The sequence below is a fragment of the Chiloscyllium plagiosum genome, unplaced genomic scaffold (assembly GCF_037043375.1).
Source record: "Chiloscyllium plagiosum isolate Xiang-an unplaced genomic scaffold, Cpla_swu_hap1 HiC_scaffold_33, whole genome shotgun sequence".
In the NCBI taxonomy this organism is placed as follows: Eukaryota; Metazoa; Chordata; class Chondrichthyes; order Orectolobiformes; family Hemiscylliidae; genus Chiloscyllium; species Chiloscyllium plagiosum.
Window position 1 is genome coordinate 14,861,877 of NW_028270171.1, and position 27,451 is coordinate 14,889,327.

A 27,451-nucleotide genomic window follows, 5' to 3' on the forward strand; every position below is an offset into this window, starting at 1 on the left:
CATGGGAATTCCTAGAGACCTGGCATCCAAACTGGGACTCACTAACAAACATATAGATTTGGACCCCATTTGCCAATCTCTCAAAAACAGAGCCAGAAATGATATCACCTACCACAACTAACCGAGACAGGTAAATAGCAAGCGAGATAGAACACCAACGCTTCACCAGAGGCTCACGGATGATATTTTTGAGGAGAAAGTGAGGACTGCAGATGCTGGAGATCAGAGCTGAAAATGTGTTGCTGGAAAAGCGCAGCAGGTCAGGCAGCATCCAGGGAACAGGAGAATCGACGTTTCGGGCATAAGCCCTTCTTCAGGAATCCCAGGGAACAGGAGAATCGACGTTTCGGGCATAAGCCCTTCTTTTCCAGGGAACAGGAGAATCGACGTTTCGGGCATAAGCCCTTCTCATTCCTGAAGAAGGGCTTATGCCCGAAACGTCGATTCTCCTGTTCCCTGGATGCTGCCTGATCTGCTGCGCTTTTCCAGCAACACATTTTCAGCTTCATCACGGATGATATTACCTAGCATGGTGACGAAATGTCTGAGAACAAATCTACCAGTTCAGTGAGCAAACTTACAACCTGATCCACAACCTGAACTAAACATCTTCTCCAAAATCTCAAACAACCTGATGAATAGGAAGAGTTTAGAGGGATATGGACCAAACGCTGGCAAATGGGACTAGATTTATTTAGGATATCCGGTCAGCATGGACAAGTTGGACTGAAGGGTCTGTTTCCGTGCTGTATACCTCTATGACTCTATGATTGGTTATAGCCCAACAGGCTTAATTCGGAGTAAAAGCTTTCGAGGCATCACTCCTTCTTCAGGTGGCTAGCTATCTAATGAAGGAGCAGTGCTCCAAAAGCTAGTGCTTCCAAATAAATCTGTTGACCTATAACTTGATGTTGTGTGATTTTTAACTTTATCCATCCCAGTCCAACACTGACACCTCCAAATCATGACTCTGAGTCTCTTGGGATCAGCTGCCTGTGCAGTTGCCCCGCAGTAATATTTGGGAGAAATTTCCCTGTGCTGTTGCCCCAGAGTAACATTTGGAAGGAATTCCCCTGTATTGCTGCCTCACAGAAACATTTGTGAGGAATTTCCCTGTGCTGTGATCCCACAGTAACATTTGGGAAGAAATTCCCTGTGCTGCCACCACGCAGTAATGTTTGAGAAGAATTTGCCTGTGCTGTTGCCGTGCAGTAACATTTGTGAGGAATTTCCCTGTACTGTTGCCCCACAGAAACATTTGGGAGGAATTTTCCAGTGCTGTTCCCGCACAGTAACATTTGGGAAGAATTTCCCTGTACTGCTGCCCCACAGTGACATTTGGGAAGAAATTCCCTGTGCTGTCATCCCACAGTAACATTTGGGAAGAATTTGCCTGTGCTGTTGTGCCGCAGTAACATTTGGGAAGAATTTGCCTATGCCATCACCCCGCAGTAACGTTTGGGAAGAATTTGCCCGTGCTATCACCCCGCAGTAACATTTGGGAAGAATTTGCCCGTGCTATCAGCCCGCAGTAATATCCTGGGCCTCCTCCACCGCCACCCCCTCACCACCGCCTGGAGGAAGAATGCTTAATCTTGCGCCTCAGAACACTTCAACCCCAGGGCATCAATGTGGACTTCACTAGTTTCCTCATTTCCCTTCCTCCACCTTACCCCATTTCCAACCTTCCAGCTCAGCACCGTTCCCATGACCCATCCTACCTGCCTACCTTCCTTTCCACCTATCGACTCCACCCTCCTCTTTGACCTATCACCTCCATCCCCACCCCCATTCACCTATTGTACTCTTTGCTACCTTCTCCCCACCCCCACCTCCATCTCATTTATCTCTCCACCCTGCAGGTTCCCTGCCTCTATTCCTGATGAAGGGCTTTTGCCCGAAACGTCGATTTTCCTTCTCCTTGGATGTTGCCTGACCTGCTGCGCTTTTCCAGCAACACTCTAATCCAGACTTTGGGAGGAATGTGCCTGTGCTGTTGCCCCATAGTAACATTTGGGAAGAATTTGCCTATGCGGTTGCCCCGTAGTAACATTTGGGAAGAATTTCCCTGTGCTGTTGCCCCATAGTAACATTTCGGAAGAATTTCTCTGTGCTGTTGCCCCGCAGTAACATTTGGGAAGAATTTGCTATGCTGTTGCCCCATAGTAACATTTGGGAAGAATTTCCCTGTGCTGTTGCCCCGCAGTAACATTTGGGAAGAATTTGCTGTGCTGTTGCCCTGCAGTAATATTTGGGAAGAATTTCCCTGTGCTGTTGCCCCGCAGTAACATTTGGGAGGAATTTCCCTGTGCTGTTGCCCCGCAGTAACATTTGGGAAGAATTTCCCTGTGCTGTTGCCCCGCAGTAACATTTGGGAAGAATTTCCCTGTGCTGTTGCCCCGCAGTAACATTTGGGAGGAGCTGCTGGCGCTGTTGCCCCGCAGAAAGATGGCAACCCTGGAAGATTACATCATCCCCCAGCCGGACTGACTGACGTCAGGCCCTTACCATCTATGGGCAACAAGCGGGTGACGTGCGCGCGGTCTGTGTTTTTTATGAATGAAAGGCATCTGCGTGTGTGAGTATCATCTGACCCAGGAATTCCAGGAACTGAGTTGTTTTCATACAGGCAAAATAGGGCAAGGGGGTTTGGAGATTAAACACACGGCAGCCCTTGCCCAGTGGAAGAGTGAGTAAAGAAGGGGGGCTAATGTTTTCAGCAGGGTTTATTTTTGACTCCTTAGTGTTTTTATTTTGGGGGAAAAGAAAGCAAAAATAAGTTTTGTTTGCTGGGGAAGAGTCAGTAGCAGTGTTGTTGTTGAGTTGGGTTGGGTGATTTAGGCGCTGCATCACCATGAGTTGCAGTTCTACGATCATGCACTTTTATGGTTGATTTGAGAATCCAGTCTGCCTCAACGTTGCTGTGTTTCAATTTGTTTTTGTTTCGCGGGGCTAGGGTTTAAATTTATCTCAGGGACATAATGTTGGTTTCTGTTTGTTTCGCGGGTGTTAGGTTTTTTTTGTAATCTCCAACTACCTTTGTTTCCTTTTTGGACAAATGTTGTATTTTCTTGCTCATTTGCTTTGTAGATTGAAACTGGACCTTTCTCGCTTGGATTTTTATTGTTCTCTTCAAAACTTCGCTTTTTTTTTGCCCCCTGAAGCCGTTCCTTTCCAAGTGAACTGAACGAGGGTGGAGGAATAAGGGAAGTGTAAACATCTAAACGTATCAGATATTGAACTTGAGAAAAGCCCAAAGAGGGAAAGGAAGTCCAGACGGGGAAATACAGCATTCCACAGGTAGATAAAAATGTAAATAATGCTTCTATTATTTTTAAGTTGATTTAACAAGAGCTTTAAGTGATCTATTTTTAAAAAGGAAGTTGTAAAGAGAAACATTTGTTTTGTTGAAGTACTGTTAAGTCTGCATATGTTTGTCGCAATTTCTGTCCACATGCAGTCCCTGACAAGAACCTTTTACCATCCAAGCATCTGTTTAATATTTAACCATGTGGTTCGGCAACTATCTGGAATCCATTTCAGGACCTGAGTTATGTGGTTACTGGTCATTTCTTTTATTTGGAACTAGTGAGGTATTTTCCGGATTCCTGTGTCATCGTGGGCTGGGAGAGTTGACATGGGTTGTGATGGCTTCTGTTAAAATATCTAGAGCATTTTTATGTCGGCTGGCTGATTTTTATGGATACCAACAACTTATGCAGAGCTCCATACCAGTTATACGAACCCGTTTTATTTTAATTTTGTAAACGAGAGCAAAAAGCTGATCTCAAGGCAAAAGGAAAAATGACCTGACTCTAGCTTCTGATCACTATGTATTTGTGTGTGTGTGTGAGAGAGAGAGAGAGAGCTGTGGTTTAGATGGTCGTCCTCTGGCCCACCAGAGTTGCTGACTTAAACTCTGCTCCAGAGCTTCACCACCAAAGTCCACGCTGACTCTCCTGTGTATCACTCAGGGAGTGCTACACTGCTGAAGGTGTTGTCTTTTGGATGATATGTCAAACCGTAGCCCTGATGTGGAGGTGCCAGTGTTGGACTGGGGTGGACAAAGTTGAAAATTGCACAACACCCAGGAAGTAGTTCTAAATAAACCTGTTGGACTACATGCAGGTGTTGTGATTTTAAAATTGTGTAGTCCTGTCTGTGCTGCTTGGGTGACACTATTTCAAAGAACAGGCCCCAGTCTTATGGCTAATACTTACCTGTAACCAGCATCATGAAAAATAGATTGTCTGGTCACTATCACGATTCAATGTTCGGGGGTTTTGTGAACAATTTATCCTACGCTATAACTATGTTGACAATTCGGAAAGTTGGTTTGCTTTCTTTTCAAGGTATTTGCTCAACAAATGTAGGCATCATTTGGGGGCATTCCTGATGAAGGACTCCTGCCCTAAACGTTGACTCTCCTGCTCCTCGGATGCTGCCTGACTGGTTGTGCTTTTCCAGCATCACGCTTTTCAATTCTGATCCCCAGCATCTGCAGTCCTCACTTTCTCCTAGTATGCATTTATTGCCCATTCCTAATGGTCCCTTGGGAAAGTGTTGGTGATTGTCTGCGGCAGTCTATGTGGGGAAGGGACACTTAGTGTCATCAGGTAGGGGCTTCTGTGATTTTGACCCAGCAACACTGAAGGAATGGTGTGGCTATACAGTGGTGGTCAGGAACAGTGCTATAGAAAGGCTAGTCTTTATATTTTATTTTGCAAGAGGCCCAGCTTGAAAATGTCTGTGTATGTCAAAGTGAGAGAGTAGAGCGAGACTTTAACACAGCTCCAAATAATCTAATGTTCAACTCCTGTCAAGGCTCTCTGCTTTGGGCGAGATGCCAAGAGATTTCCAGACGTGTCAAATGATCTCAAGATTTGGAGTTGGGGTGGGGGGGTGGTGTTGAAGTGAAGCCAATGTGATGTTTCCAAACCACCAAGGTCATCCTTCACCAGTTCAGACTTCTCCTTCTGCAAAGAGTGGAGGCGTAGATCATGGCCTTGTCCTGGGGTGATCAGCAGACAGTGGGAGTAGAATGGTGTAATGACTGTACCTCTTCCTACGTGGCAATAGAGCCAACCCTTCAAAAACAGAGCCGCACTGTGACAGAAAAAAAATACAACGGCTAAGGGGAGACTGAATTGTTGATGTTTTCACCTGTGGGGGTATGTTAAACTCGGCCGTTGCATTGAGTGAACGTGACATAGCAATGGTTGGGGGAACGTGGGTCGTTAACAGATCTGATTGTGTCCAGATTTCCTCTATAAATCTAAAGGCTATAAATCTAAGAGAGTCACTTAAAAAATATCAAAAGAAAATGAGAAATTTCTGTACCCAACAACTTGGTAGATTAAAGTCATGGAAACTGACCCTTTGGTCCAACTCATCCATACCAACCAGATGTCCTGCATTAATCTAGTCCCATTTGCTAGCACTTAGCCCATAATCTCTCTAAACCCTTCCCATTCAGATATCCATCCAGTTACCCTTTAAATGTTGTAATTGTACCAGCGTCCTCCACTTTCTCTGACGGCTCTAAACATAAACCTAAGCAAGTAGCACACAATCATTGGAGCATACGAGGGAGAAAGGATGAAAGTACTATGCTAATGGGGTTAGTTTTCAGTAGAGTGGGGAGGACTTATTTGGAGCCAATGTTAAGTTCCACTTTTTTTTAAAAAAAAAAACAACTTCTTTAGCTTGGGAAGTCCTTAGGATGTGACCACACTGTGTCAAACACTTAGTTATGGTTCTCCATGGTCCAGTCTCAGCAGGGTATGAATTATATGAATGGCTAGTCCAATAGATTGAGTCAATGGTCTGCCAAGCTAATGGAAACTAGAGAATGTGTCTTTTGAGCAGAACACTAGGTATTGGGGGTGATTTGAAAAAGTGTGTGTGTGAATGAGGCGATACATGGGGTGGGTTTGGTAGGGTGGCGGTAGTGAAGTGTGTGTTTGTGTGTCTATGTAAGGAGGAGATAGATTTGCTGGTGGAGTAAAATGGGCTGGCTCAAAGTGATCTCTCTCATGTAACTAGTACTTAGTGTCGTCATCTTCGGTCTACATTGTAGCTCCTCTGCTGCAGCAGAGAAAAATATATTACACTTAGTCAGCACAGAAACGGGCCTTTGGTTCAACTTGTCCATGCTGACCAAATTTCTCAAACTAAACTGGTCACATTTGGCCCATATCCCTCTGAACCTTTCCTGTTAATGTACCTGTCCAAATGTCTTTTAAATGTTGTAACTCATTTGCTGATTGTAATGTCATCAATAAACTCCATTTGTATAGCACCTCTAATTGTCTGAAGGTGCTACAGAGGACACAGTCAGGCACCAGGCCACTTGAGGCTGAAATGGTCTGCCAAACTAATGGAAACTAGAGAATGTGTCTTTTGAGCGGAGCACGAGGTATTGGGGGCGATTTGAAGAAGTGTGTGTGAACGACGAGATACGTGGGATGGGTTCGTTAGGGTGCGAGTGGGGTGACAAATACGTGGCAAGTGCTGACGTATTTTGCAACCAATCAATTACTTCTGAAACTCAGTCATTGCCATGTGGGACGATGTGCAAATTGTCCATTGCAAAGTGCAAGGATAGGCCAAGTATGGCTGACTTTACTCCCATCCTTGTTTCCAAGGGTTGGGCTCGGACTTCCATTGGATTGATCCATGATTGTGGGCGAAGCATTCGGCGATGAGTCTCGAACCTGAGGTTATTGGCCAAGAGGTAGAGATGCTACCACTGCATCCCAACAGTACATCTCTATTAAAGCTCGTCATGACCAAAAGACTTAGCCAGAAAGGGAGGTTGTCAGGAGTGTTTTAAAAGAGGAGAGTAGGGTTTGAGAGGTGGAATGGTGTTGGGAGAGAATTCCAGGGGTTAGAACCCAGGGAACTGATGGAGAAATTAAAATCGAGAGTCACATTAGAGCAACACTTACCTTCGAGGGCTGGAGGAGGATACAGATGGGACTTGAAAACCTGTTTGAAATGGTGACATTGGTTCCTGGTGAAGCAATTGTAGATTAGTAAGTACAGGATGATGAGTAAACCAGGAGCTCAGCACCAGAGTTGCGGATGACCATAAGTTTAGCGACTTGGAATGCATTGGAATCGTTATGGTGAGTGGTTACTGAAATGAGAGAGGCTGGTATCCCATCAGCCAGTCGCCCTTTATTCCCACATGGAGAGTCCTTGACACTGATCCATCTCCGGATGTTGTGAAACTTGAAAGGGTTCAGAAAAGATTTACAAGCATGTTTCCAGGGTTGGAGGGTTTGAGCTATGGGAGAGGGTGAATAGGCTGGGGCTGTTTTTCCCTGGAGCGTCAGAGGCTGAGGGGTGACCTAATATAGGTTTATAAAATCATGAGGGGAATGGGTTGGGTGAATAGACAAGGTCTTTCCCCTGGGGTGGGGGAGTCCAGAACTAGAGGGCATAGGGTGAGAGGGGAAAGATACAAAAGAGACTTGAGGGTAAACTTTTTCACGCAGAGGGTGGTACGTGTATCAAATCAGCTGCCAGAGAAAGTGGTGGAGCCTGGTACAATTACAGCATTTAAAAGTCATCTAGATGGGTATACACATAGGAAGGGTTTGGAGGGATATGGGCCGGGTGCTGGCAGGTGGAACTAGATTGCGTTGGGATATCTGGTCAGCATAGATGGGTTGGACCGAAGGGTCAGTTTCCGTGCTGTACATCTCTATGATTCCTGTTTTTTTTTTATTATTTTGACTGAACCTCTGATGCTCCTGCTTATTTTTTTTCAATAAAATCCCCACACTGCTGCCTAACTATGGTAGTGCTTATCTTTCTCCCGCACCCATGACTCCTGTTTTTATGTTGACCAGGGTCCCTGATTGGGGCTGTTAATCTGGTTCAGTCAGGGAGCTTATATTCTATGAGGTCCACCTGGCTGACCTCGTTACAATCTCGACAGAAACAAGGCTGTGATTGGAGATTTCGGCTATGACTGAGCTTGAGCAGTGGCCAGTGTCATAGCGGTGGAAATTGGCAGTTTTAATGATTGGAGCAAGTATGGAATTGGAAATCCATCCAAATACTCAACAACTTCAGCGTATCAGCTTGATGGGATGCTGAGCAAGAGAAGGAACGCCCAAGTGCTGACGTATTGTAAGACCAATTAATTACTTCTGAAGCTCAGTCTTTCCTGCCACATGGCAAGATGTGCAAATCACCCATTGCAAAGTGCAATTCTGTGGATGGTAAGCAAGAGGAGTGGCTAATGAGCGTAGTTAAGGGATGAGTTTTAGTTTGGACTTTTGCAGCACACCCTTCATTTCCTTCGACTGTGTCATGGGATCTTTGACCTCCCACTGCCGCCCACTCCCCCTCAATCTTTGTTAATACCTCACCTGAAAGCTGAAGGTTCTGCACTCCCACACCTTTTAGCATTGCGTTAGATGTCACAGTAGACTGGGAGGGTGTGAATCATTAACTTGTCGACTGGCAGACCAGGCTGAGTCAAACGGAGGAAACCAATGCTGGTCTAAAATTGGAACACTATTTAGCAGAGCTCCAAGTTGGGATTTTTATTATTGAACAAGCAGCCTTCTAATGAAGCTCAAACCCTTGAAAATATATGCATTTTCCCTGAAATCATAAAAGTCACTGGTGTAATTGTCTCCTGATCCTGCATTATTGCTGCTTTCTAGGTTCTTACCCTCTACAGAAGCACTTTTTCTTTGTTGAGCTATTATTTCTTTCTGTCCTCTCTTTGTCGTCTTTGACCATTGGCGCATTCATTGCATCTGCACTTTACTTTTTTGAAGAGCACGGTTTTCAGTTTGTTTTATTTTTGATTTCTCCCCCTTGCTACTTTCCTATGGAACTTGAGCTATAAGCGATTCCTTCCCTGTGGCCATTCACTGGTTTCTGAGCGAACACACTGTGGATTCAAATTCTGCTCCAAAGACCCAGTACGAGATTGGACAAGTGCACCAAAGTGGTGATTCTTCAAAGCAGCAGGGTTGCCTGCCCATCAGTGTTGCTGCCATCGCTGATCTCTCTGCTAACATCATTTAAAATTGATCACTCCATCATTACCTCATTGCTGTTTTGAGGGAGCATGCTGTGGGCAAATTTCTTCCTTGATTCATAAATGTAGAACTGTGATTACTCATTCCATTGGCTCTGGGAGGTCACTTGGACTGCAATCGACGCCAGTTAAATGGACGGTCTTGTGGGTTGGTAATATTTTGGGCAGCTGTTGCCAATCTTCAGGCACTATGCCATGTTTACGCCTGCTATTTCACCCCCATCAGCAATGTCAGGGGCAGTAAGATCAGAACTACATATAGCACAGAAAGACGACCCAACCCATTCATGCCGACCAGTATTCCTAAACTAAACAAGTTCCATTTGCCTGCGTTTGACCCATATCCCTCAAAACCTTTCCTATCCATGTACCTGTCCAAACGTCTTTTAAATGTTATAATTGTACCTGCCTCTACCACTTCCTTTGGCAGCTCGTTCCATAAATGCTGCATAAAAGTTGCTCCTCAGGTCCCTTTTCCCCTCTCTCGCTCGTCCTTAGCCGTGATTAACCTTTTGAAGAATGTACGAGGGGAAAGTGATGACTGCCGATGCTGGAGATCAGAGTGGAGGGTGTAGTGCTGGAAAACCCGTCAGGAATGAGGGGCTTATGTCCAAAACATCGGATTCTGCTGCTCCTCGGATGCTGCCTGACCGGCTGTGCTTTTCCAGCACCACACTCTCGACTTCTGAATAATGTCTGCCAGTGCCTATTCAAAGAGGAAATATTGCCATCAACGATGCCAATAGCTCCAACTGCGCTCAACTGACTTGGCGTTCTGTGTGTATTTGTACATTTTCACGAGTGGTTTAGCAGATAGTGTGGGAGGGTAACCACTCCTCCCAAGGCAGCAAGCAACTACAGAGAGTTGTGACCACAGCCCTGTCCATCACACAACCCAGCCTTCCATCCATTGACTCCATCTGTTCTTCCCACTGCCTCAGGAAAGCAACCAATGTAATGAAAGACCCCTCCCACCTTGGGTATAGTCCCTTCCACCCTCTGCCATCAGGCAGAAGTTACAAAAGTTTGAATACATTTACAAATAGCTTCTTCCCCGCTGTTATCACATTTTTGAAGGGACCTCTCAAATTCTGGTCTCTCTCGCTCTCGCCACACTCTGGCTGTGTTCGGCAGCTGTTCTGCTACCCTGATGCACTTTGTATGGCAGCGAAGCGTGTGATAAATATAAGTCAGTCTCAAACTCTGGGACATTATTTGTGCTGATAGTTGAACTCAAATCACTTGACCCTGACGGTCTGTTGATTACATTTTTAAAAAGCCAATCAATTCTGGCAGCTGTAGCATAAGTCTCTCCAATACAATAAATGCAGCATGGGTTCAATAACCTGGTGTCTGATGGACTGACTGAACACCACAGTGGTGCATGACCACCTTTGGCCCTCCTGTGCCAAGTGGCACATGACACAGATGAAACCTGTGTTTCACTCCATGACAGTGTGCTATTTCCTGGGATAAGTTACTAGACTGTCATCAGAGTCTATAGCAGGGCATTCCACATGAGCGGTCAAGATTCCAAGGTTTAACGTTGGGGTTGTGAGATGCATGGCTGGACTCGGACCCTACACTTCAATCTCTGGTGCACTTCCACACTAACAAACAGTATAGTGCTTGTTTGGCTTGGTACATGTGCCTTTATTGGTCAGTGCATTGAGTATAGGAATTGGGAGGTCATGTTGTGGCTGTACTGGTCATTGGCTAGGCCACTTTTGGAATATTGGGGGCATTTCTGGTCTCCCTCCTATAGGAAGGATAGAGTCATAGAGTTGTACAGCATGGAAACAGACACTCCGGTCCAACCCGTCCATGTCGACCAGATATCCCAAGCCAATCTAGTCCCACCTGCCAGCACCCGGTCCATATCCCTCCAAACCCTTCCTATTCATATATACCCATCCAAATGCCACTTAAATGTTACAATTGTACCAGCCTCCACCACTTCCTCTGGCAGCTCACACCATACACGTACCACCCTCTGTGTGAAAATGTTGTCCCTTAGGTCTCTTTTATATCTTTCCCCTCTCGCCTAAACCTATGCCCTCTAGTTCTGGACTCCCCTATCCAAGGGAAAAGACTTTGCCTATTTACCCTATCCATACCCCTCATAATTTCGTAAACCTCTATAAGGTCACCCCTCAGCCCCCGACACTCCAGGGAAAACAGCCCCAGCCTGTTCAGCCTCTCCCTATAGCTCAAATCCTCTAACCCTGGCAATATCCTTGTAAATCTTTTCTGAACCCTTTCAAGTTTCACAACATTATTCCAATAGGAAGGGGACTAGAATTGCATGCAATATTCCAACAGTGGCCGAGCCAATGCCCTGTACAGCTCCCAACCCCTGTACTCAATACTCTGACCAATAAAGGAAAGCATACCAAACACCTTCTTCACTATCCTATCTACCTGCAACTCCACTTTCAAGGAGCTATGAACCTGCACTCCAAGATCTCTTTTTGTTCAGCAACACTCCCTAGGACCTTACCATTAAGTGTATAAGTCCTGCTAAGATTTGCTTTCCCAAAATGCAGCACCTCGCATTTATCTGAATTAAACTCCATCTGCCACTTCTCAGTCTATTGGCCCATCTGGTCCAGATCCTGTTGTAATCTGAGGTAACCCTTTTCGCTGTCCACTGCACCTCCAATTTTGGTGCCATCTGTAAACTTACTAACTGTACCTCTTATGCTTGCATCCAAATCACTTATGTAAATGACAAAAATTAGAGGACCCAGCACCAATCCTTGTGGCACTGCACTGGTCACGGCCTCCAGTCTGAAAAACAACCCTCCACCACCACCACCCTCTGTCTTCTACCTTTGAGCCAGTTCTGTTTCCAAATGGCTAGTTCTCTCTTTATTCTATGAGATCTAACCTTGTTAGTCAGTCTCCCATGGGGAGCCTTGTTGAATGCCTTACTGAAGTCCATATAGATCACATCTACTGCTCTGCCCTCATCAATCCTCTTTGTTACTTCCCTAAAAAACTCAATCAAGTTTGTGAGACATGATTTCCCACGTACAAAGTCATGTTGACTATCCCTAATCAGTCCTTGCCTTTCCAAATACATGTACATCCTGCACTCATGATTCCCTCCAACAACTTGCCCTCCACTGACGTCAGGCTCACTGGTCTATAGTTCCCTGGCTTGTCCTTACCACCCTTCTTAAACAGTGGCACCACGTTAGCCAACCTCCAGTCTTCCGGCACCTCACCTGTGACTATCGGTGATACAAATATCTCAGCAAGAGGCCCAGCAATCACTTCTCCAGCTTCCCACAGAGTTCTAGGGTACACCTGATCAGGTCCTGGGGATTTATCCACCTTTACGTGTTTCAATACATCCAGCACTTCCTCCTCTGTAATTTGGACATTTTGCAAGGTGTCACCATCTATTTCCCTACAGTCTATATCTTCCATATCCTTTTTCACAGTAAATACTGATGCAAAATACTCATTTAGTATCTCCCCCATTTTCTGCGGCTCCACACAAAGACCGCCTTGCTAATCTTTGAGGGGACCTATTCTCTCCCTAGTTACCATCGGTTTAAATGGGTTCACCCAACCCATCTCTCCTTTTTCACTCATTCTCCCAACAATAAGGAGGGACCTGGTCTCCAGCTGATGTGAGGTGCTTCTTCGTGAGTTACGTGTGTAGCCATTTGTGAGTAGATTAAGTGGCCACTCTCATGGCATCAGGTCAAATGAATGAAGAGCAGTGGAATTAGTGGAAGCAGATCCCCATTTATATGTAAAAAATGGTTTATTTAACTCAGTAATGTGACTGAACAGTGGGTGGTTAGTGCAGGAACACTGCTCTCTAGTGTAGTACAATGAGGCTCCTGTTAGATTTGGGTTTGACACTGAACATGTCGAATCGTCTCTCTGCTCTGCCACAGCAGGGGGGTATTCCTTCCAGCTGTAGTATTTCACAGATTAGTGAGTAAGCGGCTTTGCATCTTCGACTGGTCAATTTTCGTATCCCCTTGTAAATATAACGATTTTAATTGTCTCAATCCCTTTCACAACCTCTGGATGTCCCAAGGTGCTTTACAAGTAATGAAGGACTTCTGCTCTGTTTTATCCCATTGTAACAGGGAGCAACTTGTGCCAGCTACCTGGTTTTGGTCATTATGGAGTGGTATCTTGTGGTAAAGAAAGCATTTGGCCCACTTGCCTTAATTGCTCAACCTACTGAGTACAGGAACTGGGACATCATGTTGAGATTGTACATGGCATTGGTGAGGCCACTTCTTGGGTTTTGCGTACACTCCATAGGGTCATAGAGAGGTACTGCACAGAAACAGACCCTTCGCTCCAACTCGTCCATGCTGACCGAATATTCTAACCTAATCTAGTCCCATTTGCCAGCACTTGGCCCCTATCCCTCTAAACCCTTCCTATTCATATACCCATCCAGATGCCTTTTAAATGCTGCAATTATACCAGCTTCAACCACTTCCTCTGGCAGCTCATTCCATACATCCGCAGTGTAAACAAGCTACCCTTTAGGTCCCTTTTATATCTTTCCCCTCTCACCCTAAACCTATGCCCTCTAATTCTGGACTCCCCCACCCCAGGGAAAAGACATTGTCTGTTTACCCTATCCATGTCCCTCATGATTCTATAAGGTCACCCCTCAGCCTCCGATGCTCCACAGAAAGCAGCCCCAGCCTATTCAGCCTCTCTCTGTAGCTCAAACTCTCCAACCCTGGCAGCATCCTTGTAAATATTTTCTGAACCCTTTTCAGGTTTCACAACATAGGAGGGAGGCTGAATTGCGCACACTATTCCAAAAGTGGCCTAACCAATGTCCTGTACACTTCTGGTTACCTTTCTGTAGGAAGGATGTTATTAAATTGGAGAAGGTTCAGAAAAGATTTATCAGAATTTTGCAGGGACTGGAGGGTTTGAGTTCCGAAGAAATACTGGGACATCTTTTCCTGGAGTGTAGGAAGTTGAAGGGTGACCTCCGCGAGGTTTTTAAAATCATGAGGGGCAAAGATAAAGTGAACAGCAAAGCTCTCTTCCCTAGGGTAACAGAGTTCAAAACTAGGGGGCATATTGTTAAGGGTGAGAGGAGAAAGATTTAAAAGAGATGTGAGGGGCAGCCTTTTCCACACACAGGATGGTTCACGTGGAATGAACTGCCAGAGGATGGTGGTAAATGCAGGTAACTGTTACAACATTTAAAAGACATTCGGACAGGTACATGAATAGAAAAAGGTTTAGAGGGATATGGACCAAACACAGGCAAATGAGACCAGTTTAATTTGGAAAATTTGGACGTCGTGGGCTAGTTGGGCTGAAGGGTCTGTTTCCATGCTGTATGACTCTGTCCCTATAACTGTTATGTCCAGCCCTTCATTTAACAATTCAGTCTGATTAATGGCTGCACTTCCTCCATGTTGCACTGGAGCGTCGGATTTGACTTTGCCTGCTGCAGGAGGTGATGGCCTGGGAGTATTATCGCTGGGCTGTTAACCTAGTGACTCCGGTAACGTTCTGAGAACGTGGGTTTGAATCCCACCAGGGCAGATGGTGGAATTAAGAATCTAATGATGACCATGGATCTGTTGCTCATTGTTGGAAAAACCCATCTGGTTCACTAATGTCTTTTAGGGAAGGAAACTGCCATCTTTACCTACATGTGACTTCAGACCCACAGCAATGTGGTTGACTCTTAACTGTCCTTTGGGTAATTTGGGATGGACAATAAATGCTGCCTAACCAGCAATGGCCTCATCCTGTGGATGAATTAAAGAAAAGAATGGGGCTTGAATCCACAGCCACTTAACTCCAAGGGGAGATTGATATTAACTGGCACTCTCTGTCTGATTAAAGGTCTTTGATATGCCTTGCTACCTTCGTGGGCAGTGCAGAGTTGGAATAAGCTTGGTGGTTTGGATCTGCAGAATTGATGGGGTGCAACAGCTAGCATTTGGCCATTAAAAATTAGCAACACTGAAGCTATGACATCATATTTGGATTGCCCATGTGTTGTGTCGAAGCTGTGAGTTGGCAGTATCAAATATTATTCTGCTACTTGAGCAATCATGTCAATTACACTTTGAACTTGTATTTTTATCAAAACTGATAAATACATCATGTTTGTGACACAGCAGTTGTCAGTAGTAATGGTTATCAACATATTGATGCAATTACTCATTTGATTTCTTTCACATATACAGTAATCGTTATTGATAAAGTCAACTTACATAGCAACATTTATTCTTGGTTATGAGTAGTTATAATTGTCAGGAATAAATGGCAGCTATGTATCAATTTAACATTTGTTCTTATCAGTTTTATCTTTGCATCTTTCCAAAGTATCACCAGGTGCTTTCCAATTGACTGACCAGGGCCTTGAGATACATCTTTGTTTTGGTTCAGTGTTTGCAATTTAATGTCATTTCTAATTGGAGTAGTCCCCAAGGAAAATCTGAAACAAAAAGACTTTCTTATTGGTGGTAGCTGTTGAGCTTTGTGAAGTTCTTAAATGGGTTAGCTTGCATCAGTGAGTGCCTGTGTATTTTGATGCTTTCAAGCTAACATGCTCAGCTCCTCCCCACAAAAGGCTTCTATTGCTGTATCCACCTAGCCAGCAGAAACCTACACTTGACCTTCAAGCATTAGGCCTACTACAGCGATACATAGCCTGTTCTCTTCCCTGCTCTTTCCCCCCACCCCCCCCTCTCCAACTAGGGGTGAAGTAGACTGTTTTCCCACTGAGAAGGGAGTATGGCTTAACAGTGATCTAACTCCATGCGCCTTCCTCACTCTCAAAAAAGCTACCAATCTCTTCATTTTAAAAGACTTGATTTGATATCGGTTGCTGTTTGCAAACAAAAGAAATATGCCACAGGAGTGTTCTGAATTCCAGGCTCAGGAAAGATGCATCGAAAAGTGCAGAAGCAGCTTTTATAACAAAATAGAATTAGCTTTATTGTCACACAAACGCAGATGAGTCCAGTGAAAAGTTTACAGTCATCACAAACGGCACTACCTTACTTACAAGTTACCTAAGTACAGATTCTTCAGTACAAGTTTCAGGGAAAAGAAAATTAGAAAAGTAAAGAAATAAGATGTTCAGCATTTCAAATCATAGGAATAAATTGGAGAAATAGAGAAGTTAAAAGTTGAGAATAACTACGTGACAGCGGTTTTGGACTTGACAACGATAGTTCCAGGGATGAGCAACTTCGTTTGTGAGGATAGATTGAAGAAGTTTAGATTGTCCTCTTTGGAAAGAAGGTCACGAGGAGATCTACTCGAGTTTTTTCAAAATCGTGAATGGGCTGGACAGTGTATATAAGGAGAAGCTTTTCCTGTTTGTGACAGGAACAAGAACACAAGGCCATAGATTTTAAAGTGATTTGGAAAAGGAGCAAATGTGATGTGGGCAAAAACAGCACGTTTTCATTTGGCAAGTAGTTAGGGTCTGGAATTCAATGCCTGGAAATATCATGGAGGCAGATTCAGATGGGGCATTGGATTGGATAGAAACAAAGGGTATGGGGACAAAAGTATAAGATTGACACTGGGTAATAAGGTTCAATTAGAAAGCCAGTTTTGACACAATGGGCCAAATGGCCACCTTCAATTGAAACACTTCTGACATTCTGTCAAGAATTTTCAATCTTCCCTCTTGAGCGAAATGGTGTTGGGGTTCTGTGCCCTGTCTTATCCTCAGCTAGAGGAATTTTCCACTCCCCTTTTTAATATCTTGAAAACCCAACATCCCTCAACCTAAATTCCAAGGAATGAATCCTGAGTTCACTTGATCTTATTGGGTGGCTCAGTAGTTAGAACTGCTGCCTCACAGCGCTGGGGACCTGAGTTCGATTCCAGCCTCGGGTGACTTTGTAAACTCCACACAGAGTTTCTCCCTGTGTCTGTGGTTTCCTCCCACATTCCAAAGATTACGCGGTTTGGCCGTGCTAACCTGCTCCATAGTATGCAGGCTAGGTGGGTTAACCATGGGAAATGTAGAGTTATAGGGAGAGGATGGGGGTGTATGTCTGGGTGGGAGGTTCTTTAATAGCTCAGTATGGTCTCAATGGGCTGAACTGCTTCCACACTGCAGGGATTCTATGATTCTTTCCTTTATAATCTGACCCTTGGAACCCAGGTAGGATTAGAGTACGTGGGTTCAAGTATCAAAGATGTATTAATGTCACTTTAGCAAATACATAACCCTCTTAAGGAGTGACATCTGCTAAGAGCTACTCCAGTTAAGGTCCAACCGTGACCTTGCATCATTCAAGCATGACATCTACCACCCACCTTCTAGATACTCACAAAGTGCAGATGTGCAAAAAAAAAGCAAGGATAGAGTGAGGAAAGCCATTTTCACTCATTGTTTAGGGTCTGGAATACACTGCACTGCCTGGTGGAGGCAGGTTCAGCTCATCCATTAAAGGGGGTACAGGATGAGGGGTGTTGGCTAAGTGGTTAGCACAGCTGCCTCTGAGTGCCAGGGACTTGGGTTCGATTCCACCCTCTGGCGTCTGTCAGTTAAAGCTTGCACATTTCTCATGTGTCCGCGTGGGCTTCCTTCCCACTGTTCAAAAGTGTGCAGGTTTCAGTGAATTGGCCATGGGAAATGTAGGGTTACAGGGATGGCGGAGGGAGGGGGGACGGAGTTGTCTGGGTGGGGAATGCTCTTCAGAGGGTCAGCGTGGCCTCGATGGGCCAACTGGTCTGCTTCCGCACTGCAGGGTTTCTGTGATTATTTGGATAGAATTTATGTACAAGTAGGAGACTGGCGCTAGTTGGCAAAGCGCACTTTAACCAGTGGGCATGATGGACTGAATGGCATGTTTCTGTGCCGTGAAGGTACTGTGAGGCAAAGACCAACATTCCAGCAGCTTTTTCGATGAATGATTGATTGCTCCCTGCCTTCTCAATCCTTTAATAATCCAGTGCGTCCAGACAGACCAAACTCTCTGCACCACCTTTGACCGTTCAGAAAGAATTCTGTTCCAGAGAACTCCTGGGAAGATCCTGGTGCCAATCATTGTCCTCTCCTTGTTTACTCTCCCAATATCACCCCAACCTCCCCGCCCCGACCACTGAGTAACGCTCAGGGAAATCGGTTCTATAGAATTGAAAATTTAATGGGTACAGATAATTGCTACTGGCATCTTGCTCATCTTGGTCATTGCATGGCTGCCAATAAAACAGGGACACCACGGTGGTACTTTTAAACTGGATTTTTTAAAGCAGCTTCTCTCTCTGCCAGACGACCAGTAATCTGCCTCCTGACCGTTGTTTTGCTGCAATGAGAAGGATGAGATAGGAGCCACAGACTCTTTACTGCCGATAATAACATAGTTCTCAACTAAATATGAAAAAATAAGAGCCTTGCAAGGTAGCAGATACACGGGAGCACCATCACCCACATGTTCCGCTCATCCATCCCGACCTGGAAATATATCTCCGTTCCTTTGGGTGTCGCTGGGTCAATATTGTGGACCTCTCTCTCTAATGGTGTTGTAGTCTAACCACACCCCATAGACATCAGCGGTTCCAGGTAGTACCTAGCACCCCCTTCCCCAGTACAATTAGGGGTGAGATATAAATGCTAGCCCAGCCATTAACCCTCCCCACAGCCCAAGAACAAAGGGCATCTCTGCCCAGGCAATAAATGCCAGCAACACCCACATCTTACAAATGACTAAAGGGAAAAAAAAATGAGATTTCACTGTGAATAATTATAATTAATTGCAAAATCCAGTTCTATTTAGTTTACAGAAAAGTGAGAAACTATTGCACCATGCAGTTTGTATCCAGGTCCACGGATTATCAATTGTCAGGTTGAGTTAATTAACTGGAGGCTTTGGATATCTGAGAAACGATAGCCTAACAATGTATGCCCCTTGAACCATAATCAAATTGCTGGGAAAACTCAACAGGTCTGGCGGCATTTGTGGAGAGAAAGCAAAGTTAACGTTTCGGGTCCAGTGACCCTTCAGAAGGTTCTGAGAAAGGGTCACTGGACTTGAAACGTTAACTCTGCTTTCTCTCAGATGCCAGACCTGCTGAGTTTCTCTCGTAACTTCTGGATTTGTTTTTGGTCGTCGGCATCCGTAGTTCTTTGTTTTATTCAAAGCATGTTTCCTTTGCCTTTCTGGTGGCTTATTTGCCCCTCTTGAGGGGCCAGACAGTTTCACTCATCTGTATGGCAACCCATCTGATTACTTCGGCACTACATCAAAGAGTGACCCTGGATAATGAAGTCAGACGGTACCTGGGCTGCAAGACATAAGGTTTCCCCAAATCTAACTGAATTCTCATCAGATCATTGATCACTGCACGAACAGAAGAATGCTAATGCATCATAAGCTGTTCAGAGAAGATTTACTAGACTTAATACCTGGAATGGGTAGATTGCTGTATGAGGAGAAAGTGAGGCCCGAAACGTCGATTCTCCTGCTCCTTGGATGCTGCCTGACCTGCTGCGCTTTTCCAGCAACACATTTTTCAGATTGCTGTATGAGGAAAGGTTAGATCTATATTCGCTGGAGTTAAGAAGAATCCGATGTAATTTAATTGAAACATACAAGATCCTGAGGGGACTTGACCTGGTGAATGTCCAAAGGATTTAGGACTGAGTTGAGGAGGAAATTCTTCACCCAAAGGTGAATCTATGGAATTCAGATTGTAAGTTTGCTCACTGAGCTGGAAGGTCTGTTTTCGGATGTTTTCTAGGTAACATTAACTGTGACCCTCTGCTGAAGCGCTGGTTTTCTGCCCCGCTTTCTATTTATGTCTTGATCTGTTACAGTGGGGAATATAATTTCCGATTCTTTTTTAGTAAATGCGTCCAAATCTATGTGTTTCTTGATGGCATTCTAGTTTGAATGTCCGGCCTCTAGGAATCCCCGTGCATATCTCTGTTTAGCCCAACTTAGGGTGGATGTGTTGTCCCAGTCGAAGTAGTGCCCTCCTTTTGTCTCTGTGTAAGGATGCGAGTGATAGTGGGTCATGTCTTTTGGTGACTGGTTGGTGTATCCTTACACAGAGACAAAGAAGGACAACCACTTTGTCTGGGACAACACATCCAACTTGGGACAGGCTAAACGGAGACACGCACGGGGATTCCTCGAGGCTTGGCATTCAAACTGGAACTCCATTAACAAGCACGTCGATCTGGATCCCATTTACCAACTTCTCAGAAAAAGAACAGGAAATGATATCGCCCACCATAACAGACCAAGACACACAAATAGAAAATGGGCAGGACACCAGTGCTTCACCGGAGGCTCACTCATGACATTATCTAGCATGGTGACAAAACGTCATCGAGTCCTAGAGATGTACAGCATGGAAACAGACTCTCCGGTCCAACCCATCCATGCCGACCAGATATCCCAACCCAATCTAGTCCCATCTGCCAGCACCCGGCCCATATTCCTCCAAACCCTTCCTATTCATATACCCATCCAAATGCCTCTTAAATGTTGTAATTGTACCAGCCTCCACCACTTCCTCTGGCAGCTCATTCCATACCCATACCACCCTCTGTGTGAAAAAGTTGCCCCTTAGGTCTCTCTTATATCTTTCTCCTCTCACCCTAAACCTATGCCCTCTAGTTATGGACTCCCTGACCCCAGGGAAAAGACTTTGTCGATTTATCCTATCCATGCCCCTCGTGTCTGAAAATAAACCTTCCAGCTCAGCAAGCAAACTTACAACCTGAACCTCAACCTGAGCTACAAATCTTCTCAAAAATCGCAATCTAAAGAATTCCCTGCCCAGTGAAGGGGTCGAGGCTACCTCTTTGAATGTTTTGAAGACGAAGAGAGGCTTTAGAACAGTAAAGGCATTAAAGGTTATGGTGTGCGGGCAGGTAAGTGGAGCTAAGTCCACAAAAAAATCTTATTGAATGGAGGAACAGGCCCAAGGGGATAGATGGCTTACTCCTGCTTCTATTTTTTATATTATTAGATTTCTTGCAGTGTGGAAACAGGCCCTTCGGCCCAACAAGTCCACACCGACCCGCCACCCACCCAGACCCATTCCCCTACATTTACCCCTTCACCTAACACTACGGGCAATTTAGCATGGCCAATTCACCCAACCTGCACAGTTTTGGACTGTGGGAGGAAACCAGAGCACCCGGACGAAACCCACGCAGACACTGGGAGAATGTGCAAACTCCACACAGACAGTTGCCTAAGGTGGGAATTGAACCCGGGTCTCTGGCGCTGTGAGGCAGCAGTGCTAACCACTGTGCCACTATTTGTTATGATGTTTCCTTGTACAGGTGAACCTAGAATGAGGGCGTCATTGGGTTGTCCATTTTAGACAGAGATGAGGAAACCTTTTTCTCTTGGAGGTTCGAGAGTCCCTTCCTGAAAAAGAAGTGGATGTTGAATCTTTAACGATGTTTCAAGTGCAGGTAGGTAGATTCATGATGTCCCGAGGGGATGAAAGATTAGCAGAGATATGCAGGAATGTAGAGTTGAGGTTAAAGTCAGGTCAGCCGTGACCGTATTGAATTGTGGAAGAGGTTGAATGGGCCTACTTTTTGTCCGTTGTTAGTGTTTTTTTTAATATAGGAATCAGCAGAGTAAGGGCCTGACCAGTCTTAGCTGTGTTTAAGCGGTCTGTGCACATTGTGTCAACTTGCTTAAAGGCCGTGTGAGCAGGGCGGGGACAATTCAGTGGCCATGGAATTGCACCCTCATGAGCGAGAGAGAGAGACTGAGGGAGGGAGCTAGGATGAGTATTGGGGATGAAAGTGGGGTGTAGTATGGCCTGTTTAAAGTAGGAAATCTGCTGAATCATTCAGCCGTTGGTATGTGGTTTAGAGTGACCTTGTATTAATTTCAGATAAACACTGTTTTTGTTCTGCTTTTTCTTGTGTTGGCAGTTAGGAATGTGCAGTATATTTTTAGAACACTGCATTTCTGCTTTCTGCTCTTGCCTGAACAATCTTCAGGAATGCACTTGCTTCTTCAGGTCAGAGACTAGCGCCAGGATTGGCACTGGGCAACCAGCTGAGACGAGAACCCAATATGCTTTCACTAGGTACAGTAGCTCTGGTTAGCACTGCTGCCTCACAGAGCCAGGGACCTGAGTTTGATTCTAGCCGCAGGTGGCTTGGTACATGGATGGGATAGATGTGGAGGGATATGGACCAAATGCAAATGAGGCTAGTTTAATTGTGAAAATTGGGTGGTATGGGGAAGTTGGGCTGAATGACCTGTTTCCATGTTGTAAACCTCTATGACTGCAAGCTCCACACGGACAGACATTCTCCACATGTCTGCGTGAGTTTCCTCCAGGTGCTCTCGTAATGTCATAGAGATGTACAGCACGGAAACAGACCCTTTGGTCCAACTCATCCATGCCGACCAGACATCCCAACCCAATCTAGTCCCACCTGCCAGCACCCAGCCCATATCCCTCCAAACCCTTCCTATTCATATACCCATCCAGATGCCTCTTAAATGTTACAATTGTACCAGCCTCCACCACTTCCTCTGGCAGCTCATTTCATAGACGTACCACCCTCTGCGTGAAAAAGTTGCCCCGTAGATCTCCTTTTATATCTTTTCCCCTCTCGCCTAAACCTATGCCCTCTTGTTCTGGATTCCCTGACCCCAGGGAAAAGACTTTGCCTATTTACCCTATCCATGCCCCTCATAATTTTGTAAACCTCTATAAGGTCACCCCTCAGCCTCCAACACTCCAGGGAAAACAGCCCCAGCCTGTTCAGCCTCTCCCTGTAGCTCAAATCCTCCAACCCTGGCAACATCCTCGTAAATCTTTTCTGAACTCTTTCAAGTTTCACAACATCTTTCCGATAGGAAGGAGACCAGAATTGCACGCAATATTCCAACAGTGGCCTAACCAATGTCCTGTACAGCCGCAACATGACCTCCCAACTCCTGTACTCAATACTCTGTCCAATATAAGAAAGCAAATCAAACGCCGCCTTCACTATCCTATCTACCAGAGACTCCACTTTCAAGGAGCTATGAGCCTGCACTCCAAGGTTCAGCAACACTCCCTCGGACCTTACCATTTAAGTGTATAAGTCCTGCTAAGATTTTGTTTCCTCTCTCCGTTCAAAGGTGTGTGGGTTAGGTGGATTGACATGAGAAATTGCCCCATAGTGTACAGGGATGTGTAGGTTTAAGGGGATGGGTCTATTCACTCTGTTTTTATAATACCTCAGGACGTCATTAACCCCTTTTGCCACCAGTGAAGTCCTTTTTGAAATGTAGTCCCTGTTGTAATGTTGGAGACTGGACAACAGTCAACTTGCACACAGCAAGCTCCCACAAGTGGCCAATTGATGATGAGCAGATGATGCAAATTTTTCTGGTGATAGAAAAGATTGATATTGACTGGATATTGGGAATTAACTCTTCTTCGGAGTAATGTCATGGGATCTATCATGGCCTCCGAATAAAAGCCGCCTCCTACCCTTTATTCACATCATCGGATAGCTAGCATCTCTGACAGTGCAGCACTCCCTCAATGTTGCGCTGGTAACCTCTGGAGTGGGATCTTGAACGCAGAACCTCGTGGCCTGAGGTATGAATGCCACACGCTGCCAGGAGTGGTTTTTAAAAGCAGTAAAATGTATCACCTTCAAACTGGCATTGAACTTTACCTGCACACTGTGTTCCAATTATCCCCAAATGTAATTCTGGTTCACTGAAAAACAAAGTTAAATTTTCATTTAGCTTCTTGAACTAAGACTGCTGATATAAGCTACCGGGTGGCAGAGAGGGAGGAATGTTCCATCAGCAGTTGTTCACAGTTCCAGTTTTATCCCTGGATAGCAAGCTGAAAGTTTTGACCTTGTGTTTAGTCTTGTCTTTGTATATGTAGTGTTGTGAAGATTAATATGTATGGTGTGCCTTCAGTGTGCTTGAAAAGGCTGCAAAGCTAGTTCAATAATTTTTTTTTTAAAAGCCCAAAAAGTGTTGGGGAAACTCAGCAGGTCTGGCAGCATCCGTGAGGAGAGAGGGAGTTAACGTTTCCAAGTCTGGTATGATACTTTTTCAGAATTTTGAAAGGGGCTGGAAATTGGTGGCTAAAGGGGGGAGGAGGAGGAGGAGGAGGAGGAGGAGGAGGAACAAGTAGAACATTTTGAGATTTCCCAGAGCAAAAGACAAAGGTAACACTAATGACGGTAAAGGAGAAATAGAGATGTAAAATTGGTGTAAATGAAGGTGCTGGAAATGTGTTGCTGGAAAAGCGCAGCAGGTCAGGCAGCGTCCAGGGAACAGGAGAATCGACGTTTCGGGCATAAGCCCTTCTTCAGGAATGAGGAAAGTTTGCGAAGCAGGCTAAGATAAAAGGGAGGGAGGAGGGACTTGTGGGAGGGGCGTCGGAAATGTGATAGGTGGAAAGAGGTCAAGGTGAGGGTGATAGGTCAGACTGGGGTGGGGGCGGAGAGGTCGGGAAGAAGATTGCAGGTTAGGAAGGCGGTGCTGAATTCGATGGATTTGACTGAGACAGGGTGGGGGGAGGGGAAATGAGGAAACTGGTGAAATCCGAGTTCATCCCTTGTGGTTGGAGGGTTCCTAGGCGGAAGATGAGGCGTTCTTCCTCCAACCGTCGTTTTGTTGTGGTCTGACGATGGAGGAGTCCAAAGACCTGCATATCCTTGGTGGAGTGGGAGGGGGAATTGAAATGTTGAGCTACAAGGTGGTTGGGTTGGTTGGTCCGGGTGTCCCAGAGGTGTTCTCTGAAACGCTCCGCAAGTAGCCGGCCTGTCTCCCCAATATAGAGGAGGCCACCCGATGTGGCCTCCTCTATATTGGGGAGACAGGCCGGCTACTTGAGGAGCGTTTCAGAGAACACCTCTGGGACACCCGGACCAACCAACCCAACCACCCTGTAGCTCAACATTTCAATTCCCCCTCCCACTCCACCAAGGATATGCAGGTCTTTGGACTCCTCCATCGTCAGACCACAACAAAACGACGGTTGGAGGAAGAACGCCTCATCTTCCGCCTAGGAACCCTCCAACCACAAGGGATGAACTCGGATTTCACCAGTTTCCTCATTTCCCCTCCCCCCACCCTGTCTCAGTCAAATCCATCGAATTCAGCACCGCCTTCCTAACCTGCAATCTTCTTCCCGACCTCTCCGCCCCCACCCCAGTCTGACCTTTCACCCTCACCTTGACCTCTTTCCACCTATCACATTTCCAACGCCCCTCCCCCAAGTCCCTCCTCCCTACCTTTTATCTTAGCCTGCTGGACAAACCTTCCTCATTCCTGAAGAAGGGCTTATGCCCGAAACGTCGATTCTCCTGTTCCCTGGATGCTGCCTGACCTGCGCTTTTCCAGCAACACATTTCCAGCTCTGATCTCCAGCATCTGCAGACCTCACTTTCTCCTTCGTAAATGAAGGTGTGCAAGGAGAATTGGAGGAATTCATCAGGTCTGCTCCCAATTTCTATCCATCTCTCACCTTCACCTGGTCTACCTCTGATTCTTCCTCACCTTGAATTCATCATTTCCATTTCTGGGCATTGGTATTGGTGGATAGCCAATCAGAAATGCATTGATTTCCACAGTTACCTTGACAACCTTCCCTCGCACCCTGCTTCCTACAAGGATTCCATTCCATTTTCCCAGTTTCTCCAACTCTGTTGCATCTTCCATCTTCCACCAGACTGCCTCCAATATGACCTTTATCTCAACCAAGAATTGCCCCATCCTCGTCAGGATTGACAGGATCCTCAACTGCGCCTGACTCCCCTCTCGCACTTTTGCCCTTACCTCTTCCTCCTGCCTCCAAGCACATCAATGGGGTTCCACTTTTGCTCCACCTCACCAATCTCCATGTTCAAAGGATCATCCTCCGCCGTTTCTACCGCCTGCAACAGATGTCAGCACCAAATGCACCTTCCCCCTCTCCTCCATGGTCAGCATTCTACGGAGAATGTTCCCTTCAAGAGCACCCTAATAGACTCCTCCATCACACCAAACACTTCCTCATGGCATTTCCCATGTCACCACAAAAGATGCAATGCTTGTGTGTCGACATATACAACATATGGACTTACGTGGTTCAAGAAGGCAGCTTAACACCACTATGCTTAGGGACAGCTAGGGATGGGCAATAAATGCTAGTCTAGCCCGTGACGCCCACGTCCGACAAGTCAATTACAAGGATAGGCTTTGGTGACCAACTGGTGTCGACTTCCGCTTATTCAAAACGCCATTGGTACAGAAAGATATTGGATGTTTATTGAAGATATACCCCTTCAGCAGAGGAATAGAATGGGATAGAATCCCTACAGTGAGGAAATAAGCCATTCAGCCCAACAAGTCCACACCGAGCCTCCAAACAATAATCCACCTAGACCCATTCTCCCCACCCTATTGATCTTCGTTTACCCCAGACTAATGCACCTAACCTTCACATCTCTGAACACTATGGGGCAATTTAGCATGGCCAATTCACCTAACCTCCATATCTTTGGACTGCGGAAGGAAACCAGAGCACTGAGGAAACCCACGCAGAGACGGGGAGAATGTGCAAACTCCACGTGGACAGTCAACCAAGGCTGGAATCGAACCTGGGTCTCTGGCACTGTGAGGCAGCAGTGGTAATCACTGAGGCTGATCAGGAAGAGAGGAACACATCCCTTCAGTTATATTAGCAATGGGCAACCATTATCCATTACTCTGTGTGCAGTCAGCACTGGCTAATGCTTACACGTATAGTTTGTTTTGAATTTTCCATTGCTACTTCCTGTTCATTGTTGAATTTGCCCTGTTTATATTGTTGAATCAGTTTGCTGATGTGTAATTGCATAGAAGTTACATGTGTGCATTTTCTTAAAAGACAACAGCATGCTGTGAAGTATAGAAGATAAATCTGGTAATACTAGGAAATGAACTTCCTAGTCTAACTGGAGTTCCATTTTGAAGTATTTCAGAAGGGTTGCTCCAATATGTGTCATTTACTGTTTCTGCCCAGGCCTCTGCCTGGGCCTGCATGAACAGGCTTCAAGCTCGGCCTACCAGAATCGTTATGGCGAACCTGCAGCAGGAATTGTGGGCTGAGGAAGCGCTCCAATGATACCCCCACAGGGCAAAATGTGGCATCTCCACAGATACCTGTGAATCGCTGGCCCGTAGCTCCCTAAAATGGAGAGGGGACCATCCAGGAAGTTGTCGAGATGTTGGGGAGAGGATATGGAAGCCAGGCAAAAACAATGTAAGGAGCACGCTGTCACACCAACGCCCCACCCACCCCTTCCCATGAGCACCTGCTGCCTCAAGTGTGACAGCATCTGCAGTAACCCCATCGGTCTGTACAACCACCTACGGACTCCCCCGAGACTGGAAGAGAGTTATACTCTTAGTGAGAGACCACCGATGA

The 27,451-nt window shown here is 45.6% G+C and overlaps 1 protein-coding gene across 4 annotated transcripts in view; it reads left to right on the forward strand.

The window, feature by feature from the left end:
- The first annotated feature begins 2,604 nt into the window (after positions 1-2,604).
- LOC122542244 (transcription factor MafK-like) overlaps positions 2,605-27,451 on the forward strand; it is a 62,442-nt gene continuing 37,595 nt past the window's right edge. For 2 of the 4 annotated variants that reach the window (XM_043679779.2, XM_087978303.1), the window contains exons 1-2: positions 2,605-2,689; positions 3,091-3,300. The gene's annotated coding sequence lies outside the window, so the exon portion shown is untranslated. Of the gene's footprint in view, positions 2,690-2,729; positions 3,313-27,451 lie in introns of those variants that run through there. The other 2 variants (XM_043679781.2, XM_087978302.1) reach the window with 2 other exon arrangements.